Source organism: Panthera uncia, chromosome A2 (assembly GCF_023721935.1).
Source record: "Panthera uncia isolate 11264 chromosome A2, Puncia_PCG_1.0, whole genome shotgun sequence".
Classification (NCBI taxonomy): domain Eukaryota; kingdom Metazoa; phylum Chordata; class Mammalia; order Carnivora; family Felidae; genus Panthera; species Panthera uncia.
The window spans coordinates 93,136,466-93,144,334 of record NC_064816.1 but is presented as its reverse complement, the minus strand read 5'-3'; positions in this window follow the sequence as shown (position 1 = coordinate 93,144,334).

Genomic DNA, 7,869 nt, shown 5'->3' with positions numbered 1-7,869 from the left:
TAGCCACACTCTTTTGGTTATCTACTTTATTGTGTGTGGCTGCTTCCATATTGGAGTAGTTGCCACAGAGATAGTATAGCTTGTAAAGGCTAGTATAGTTACCATGCGGCCCATAAAAGAAAAAGTTTGACAACCTTCCATCTAGTGTACCAATATGACTTATGACCTCAGGAAAATGCATTTATACTATTGCCTTATGGCCCTCTTAATATATGACAAATACATAACCTTACATCCAGTTTTTAGTTTATACAAATACATGATAATGACACAAAGTTTAGAGTACAGGCTCTCAAGTAAATTTTGTAAAGGAAAGTCTCTAACCATTGCTTTGAAAATGTCCTTCTAAATAGGATAAATTATCACATATTTTCAGAGTTAGCTACCAATGCAATGGATGCACTAAGACTGTAAGCTCATGATTTGTGTGCCCTCAAACTTGTGATTGTGTTACTCACTAATCAAAAAGTATTTGCAAACTCTTACCCTTCCAGATAAATTGCACTCTTTCAACTACAACAAAGTATGAGGAATTATGTGAGAAACTTCAGGCATAATAAAAGAAATCAGAAGCCTCAGAAACAGTGGTCAGGATTAAAGAGAAGGAGTTCAACTTTAGTAAGAGAAGTCTTATGCCAAGAAAAAAATTCCAACACAGACAAATACCCAAAGAAGTATCAGTAGAACCCTCTAAAGTCCAGATTCAAGCAGAATGTTCAGAAGAATTAAAACAAGTGCAAATCTGGGAGGTGACTGTAAATTAAACAGCAAACCGAATTCTCTGGATATCTCTCTGATCACAGCCATCTAAGATAGAACATTAGGAAAAGACTAGAAAGAAACGCAGGCTGCCAGAGGATGAGCAAGGAGTGGCATGATATTTTTAGTTTCTGAAATATTGGCAGGATTGGCTTATAATAGCCCTTACCCTCAACCAGACTGGCTGGTCAGTTGCTGGGAATAAATCTTGTGACTTCTCAGAGGTTGGCTCCATTGAAAATGAGTCCTTCTGCATGAAGAGGTCAGAGGATTGCAGGAGGCTTTTCTATTCTGTAACATAAGATGAAAAGGGCATAATCAGAACCTCAGTCTTCCACTTCCTAGAACTTGTTGTTTTTATAAACTGAGTTAGTAAAATTAATTTTCAAGAGGCTGCTCATTTTCTCATGCAGTTTGGATTTGCCACAGTAGCTATGAGGATTTGTCAAGTTACTGAAACTCTCTCAAATTCATTTTGCTACTTCTCCTCCCACAATAGATTTCTAATCCACCCCTTCCTAATTTTTTGAATTACTAAGTGTGTGCCGTGACTATCCCACGTTTTGCCTTATCATTGGAACCTTCTAGCTTTTATTCTAACAAAGTGTCTTTTCCCACGTATCCCTAGGTTATTCCTATTGGCTTCCTGTTGCCCCAGGTCAAGGCCAACATCCTCACTCAATGTGTTGGATAGATTGTAAACTGCCCCTAACTTTCTACCCTTCCTTGTATCTACACCCTTTGCCATATGATTTTGCAGCTCTTACATTCAAGAGGGAGCTTCTATTTTTCTTCCCTTTGATTCTCGTTTGGCCTTGTGTCTTCCTTCACTGAATGCAGGGAAGTGATGGTGTGCTTGTTCTTTTTCTAGGCCTTAAGATACCTTTTATACTTCCACTTTTCTCAGAACTCTGCCATGCTATGAGAGCAAGTCCAGGAAAGTCTGTTAAAGGATGAAAGGCATATAACCCAGTCACCAACTTTGCCCTAGCCAACTCCCAGCTAACCAGTTAGCTCTCAGCTGATCCATTGGGTGACTACAGAGGAATCAATCAAGCTAGCTGTGATCAAGAGAACAAGGCCCTTATAAACTGACTGGTAGACTCATAAGCAATAATAAATATATTGTCTCATTTATTATTTATTTTATTATTTATTTATTTATTTACATTTTAGTTTATTTTATTTTAGAGAGAGAGAGAGAGCATGAATAGGGGATAGGGACAGAGGGAGAGATAGAGAGAATCTCAAGCAGGCCTAATGAGGCACTCGATCCCACAACCCTGGCATCATGACCTGAGCCGAAATCAAGAGTCAGACATTCAACTGACTGAACTACCCAGGCACCCCGTTAATATATTGTTTTCAGTCATTGAATTTGGGTAATCTATTACCCACAATAACGGAAAAAGCATTTCAAAGACTTTTTTTCTTTTTTACCGAAGACAGCGTGTCCAATTAACTATAGATTCCTTCTGCTTTTGATTTATACATTTGACAAATGCTTTTAATCTGCTAAGTTGCACTCAATAAGTGAAATTTCCCTTAGTTTAATACTTTACAAATTATTTTCCTTCATTTAAGGTATTGTGCCTCATCCATGAAATGTTTCCCCCAAAAGGTAGAAAATGTCCTAGTCTTACTGTAATCATTCACTTATTATCCTTTTTTTTCTCACTAAATCCACTTACACTTTGTACATAAATTGATTTAATTAATTGGACTTGATAAATGTCACTACCACTTGTTTCGACTGCCAATTCCTAGAATGCAGAAAAAATATTGGCTGAACTTGTCCAAGAGTGTCATGTTTATAGGCCCTTAACCCATTTGTTGAATCAAATTAAAACAAACTATTTTTAAATGTCTAAATTATTCATTGTCCCAACTGAAAAATCCAAACGTTAATAAATATTAATTTATTCTACCTTATATCTTTTATATTAACGTACGTAAATAAGACTCAGCTGAAACCCCAATTGCTTGTGATCTTTGAAAGATGAATTAAAACAAAAAAAGAAAAAAAGGCAAGTCTCAGTATTCGCAGTTAAAGAGCACCCACATCCATGTTGTGGTGTTCCTTGCTAATGCATAAATTCAGTTATAAAGATGAAACATTTACCACCAACGTCCTTTGAACTGTTCTTAAGTAATCAGTGACCTATGTTAATATTTACTGTAGTTTTTAGACTATGTTTTCAAAGTATTTAATATATGTTTAAATGTTTCTCTCCTCTCTTCATTTTTCACTTTTAGATTGGGACACATACAGGTTTCAATACTATTTCAAAACACTCAATAAGCCAAGACCAACTCTCTTTCTCTCCTTCCGTATGCTACACCAAACAGAGCTACAAAAGTTTGAATGAATACACTACTTCTGCAGGATAAATATTTTTTTTTACATATTTATAGTTCATCTGAATACTTCCACATGGGATTTGAAGATATTTACTGATAAATGCTGATCAATATGAAAACATGAGAACCTTTTATGGATTCAAACAGCTCTACTCATAGCATAGAGAATCCAGCCTAACAATTCCCAAACCAACTCTGGTTAAGTGGGTCATTAACATGGTGTCTCAGGCTGGCAGGAAGAAGAGGATGAGATGACATAAGCTAAAGCCTGTAGCTAACTTTATTAAAGAAAACATCCAAGTTTTTTCAGAGACTGAATTTGATCACTTAGAAAATATTCTTAACCGGGGCGCCTGGGCGGCTCAGTCAGTTAAACGTCCGACTTCAGCTCAGGTCATGATCTCGCGGTCCGTTAGTTCGAGCCCCGCGTCGGGCTCTGTGCTGACAGCTCAGAGCCTGGAGCCTGTTTCAGATTCTGTGTCTCCCTCTCTCTCTGACCCTCCCCCATTCATGCTCTGTTTCTCTCTGTCTCAAAAATAAATAAACATTAAAAAAAAATTAAAAAAAAAAAAAAGAAAATATTCTTCAGTACCTGTACGCAATTCTCTAGGGCTGTGATTTAATAATTTTGGTCCTTACCGAATGTAAGTCCTTACAGAGTCTGATTTCTTTCTTCTAGATACTCTACCATAATTTATATAGCCTCTATCAGATAGATTCCAGTACTAAACTGAGAGATTACATTAATCAGCAAATGAGCAAATGCTATTTGGTATATAATTTGAGTTTATCACTGTTATAAAAATTTAGGGTGTGATATGATTTTTACTAAGAAAGCAAAATTCACCCACTTGGTACAGGTTAAAATTTTTATGTTAGGCTGTGATTACAGGAAACCAACCAACTCGCCCACCCACCAACCAGCCAACCAGTAAAAGCAACTGAAATAAGCTACTGTAAAATGCTATGTCATACATCGGGGCTAAATATTTCTGAGGTGATAGGAGCTGGCTCTACACGTGCCAAAAACCACTTCAGAAAATGGTTGAGCTAATAGTTCTTCTCATTCTGCACATATATATTGGCTTGTGTAAGAGAGGCAGTACTGCATATTGTTTAAGGCACAGTCTGTGTTGCCAGTTACCAGTTACAATAGCTCTATGACTTTGTGTAAATCATTTTCCCTATATATAAGGTACTTGTGAGGATCAAAAGACATAATCTATGTAAAAAGGCTTACTCCAGTGTCCAAAAAATATTAAGCATTTCATTTGTGTAAGCTATCATCGTTATGCCATCATCAGCGTCATCAGTAAAAAGTAGAAAAAAACACTTTCCTGTTATCCTAACCTATACATCATAATATACTCTGTAATTTCCGCCTACATCTGATTAATTATAATTTCTGTAAATCCCATGATGTTAAGGACTTTGTCTAATTCACCACTATATCCCTTGGGCCTAAACCAATACGTGGCACATAGAGCTCCAAATATTCTTGGTTTTTAATAAATAAATGCATACATTTTTATATATGCCAACGTGAATTATTTTTCATGACTGCTAGTTTTACAAAGATCTTTCCTTCCATTTTAAGTGTAATTTTTGCACAATTACTTTAAGGTCAATTTCTGAAATTTATAAATCACCTGTTTTAATCCCCCTTTCCTATTATCCTGTCCAATGAAGTTACGTACTCTTTAATGTCAGGTTTAAAAAGGAGGTCATCACTTAATGTATGTGTGAACTCAAAGGAAAAGGAAGAAATGACATTAATGAGTCTCTACATTCTCCTAGTGCCGGTGGATGGTTTTTTATGGTCTGTGGACTCATCTCCTCAGACTGAATGTAGCCCAGATGGAAAAGGTGCTGATGATGCCCTGGTCTTCCCTGGTCAGGACAGCCTGATACACAGAGCAGGGTATCAGGGTTCATTCTAACAGGAGATATCCCACAGCACTTTCCTTCCATGACCATCCCTCTCCTCCCTATTAAATGAGAAATACCTTCTGATTAGTCCCTGCTCTCCTAGACTGTTACAAGTAGGGGCTTATTTTTCATTGATTATCATCCTTCTAAGACTCATTTATAATGAATATAACAGACTATAATAACTATTATTATTAATATTTTTGTCTTATCAGGATAAGCTGAATAGATCAAAATATACTATTAGATCATGTTAACTATACAAACTTGTTTCTGATTCATAGGACATTAATACCAAAATACACTTACTCACCAAATCCTAAACATAGTAAGTATAAAACTTGCTTCCATTTGTTATTTTTAAATTACTTTTACTTTTTAAAGTAGATAATACATTTACAGGGTACAAAAATCAAAACTTTATAAAATTACTATTGGTTTCCTGTATAACCTTAAAATGTTCCTTCAAACAAATAAAAGCAGATAAAAATGGGTACATGAAAAGATGCTCAACATCACTAATCATCAAGGAAATACAAATGAAAACTATAACGAGATATCACCTTGTACCTGTGAAAACGGCTTTCATCAGAAAGACAAGAAATAACAAGTGTGGGTGAGGATGTGGAGTAGGGAACACTTGTGCACTGTTGGTGGGAATGCAAATCGGTGCAGCCACTACGAAAAACAGTAACTTTGAGTTACTCAAAAAACTGAAACTAGAACTACCGTATGATCCAACAATTCACTGCTGAGTATTTATCTGAAGAAAATGAAAACACTAATTTGAAAAGACGTCTGTACCCCCATGCTCATTGAAGCATTATTTACGATAGCCAAGATATGGAAACAATCTAAGTGCCCATTGATGGACAAATGGATAAAAATGTATTATAATTAGATGGAATATCTATAAAAAATGGAGTATTATTCAGCTATAACAAAAGAAGGAAATCTTGCCATTGCAACAACATGGATGGACCTTGAGGGCATTATGCTAAGTGAAGTCAGTCAGACAGAGAAAGACAAATACTACATATAATCTTACTTTTTTATGGACTAAAAACAACAACAACAACACCCAAGCTTATAGATACAGAGGTAGTTGTAAGAGGCGGGGGCTGGGGTCATTGAAATGGGTGAAGGTAGTCAAAAGGCACGTGAAATCACACTTTAAAAATACAGGAAATCAAAGAAATGCAAATTTAGAAAATATCAAGACACCAGTTTGCATCCAACATGTAAAATAATCCATCTTAAAATATCATGTACTAGTGAGCTTGTAATGTAGATTCTGCCTAGAAATAGGAAAACCAACTTTTGCTAATTTAATGAGTTCATAGAACCTGAGTCTCAATACACAAAGCATAGTCACTATTTAATCAGATACCAAATGATTAACACAACTATATACTTGGAAGAAATTGAACCCATGATTTAAATTCTACTTAACAAAGTCCCACTCACTAAAGGTTACTTTTATAATAAACCCAAATATATAGTTGCTATATTTTTCATTTTCTTCCTAATGCAAGCTAATAAGTTTTTAGCAGTTGAACACTTGAAAATCAAGAGGATTTTATTATACTTCTACATGTTTGCTGAATTACTATGATGAAACAGTAAGAAAAAAAGAACAGAATTAGGTTTAGTGCAAACATCATAAGATTGGAGATTTATTAAGGAAAAACCAAAAGTGGGCTAAGCTGTCATCTGGCTGAGAGTACATGAAAAGTCAAGGCTAGGACTTGGAGGTGTACATAAATGGATAGCCTTCTAATGCACAACTCTCAAGAAGTTACAGGATAAATGTGTTGATCTGGCCCTCCATGAAGGAAGCAGGCGATCTGATCTGACCAAGAACAAGAATAGATGCTTGTTTCCTCATGCAACACAAGAAAACCCCATGACTTGAGAGAAATGAATGGCTCATTAAAGTCAGACTTCCTAAGCCCCAAACTCTTAAAATCTCAGGCCACTTTAAATGTGAAATGACATTCCAATACTAATTGTTCTTTGGCTGTTGGAAAAATTATGCCTTTACTGTTCTTAAATCTCATCTTGGAGTGGATCATGCTTTGGGCTAAAATTATCCCTGGGTTCTCAGTAATCCCAAATGGCGTCAACACTTGGAAAACAGAAGGAAACTGAAGGAAATAGTCCCTGCTCTTGTTTTGCTGTAACCTGCTCTTTCAAAAGCCTGGAGCATCCTGTTCCCTCTCAGAGAGGGAAAGAAAAGTAATTTTAGAGCGAGGAGGTTGCTATGCTTTAGGAAGCTGCTAGAGGTCACAGATGCCTCTCTGGTTTGATAAGGTATGGGTCTAGGCAAGAGAAAAAACCTAGTCAAGGAGAAACCTGGGTTTCTGGTGTCACATTTAAAATTGCAAGGCAAGGTAACAACTAAGCCCATTTGAATGGAACTAACCTGTAAGGGTTGTGCTGGTCTTTCTTTTGGCTGAAACCTTGAGCAATTTCCATTCAACAGAATGGGGGTGGGGGGAAATGCTCAAAGAAGAAAGGTCCCTTTCTTTGAGGTCAGTGCTACGGGTGCCTTCATAAAGTACTTGAGTGGGTCATGTACCTTGGTGCATTGCACCCAGGGGTTAAAACTATAGCAGCTACCATCCTTCCATGAAATGTTAAGCCATGGGCCAGAGAAGGTTATTTGCAACACCTATCACTGACAAAGGCTGAATGGTCAAACTATGTGAAGAATGCCTACAGATTGATGAGAAGTAAAAGCTAATTTTAGAAAGGGAAAAAGACTACCTGGTCCCTTTGGAGGAGAAGAAAAGGCAGTATGGTTGGCCTGGGCTTGCT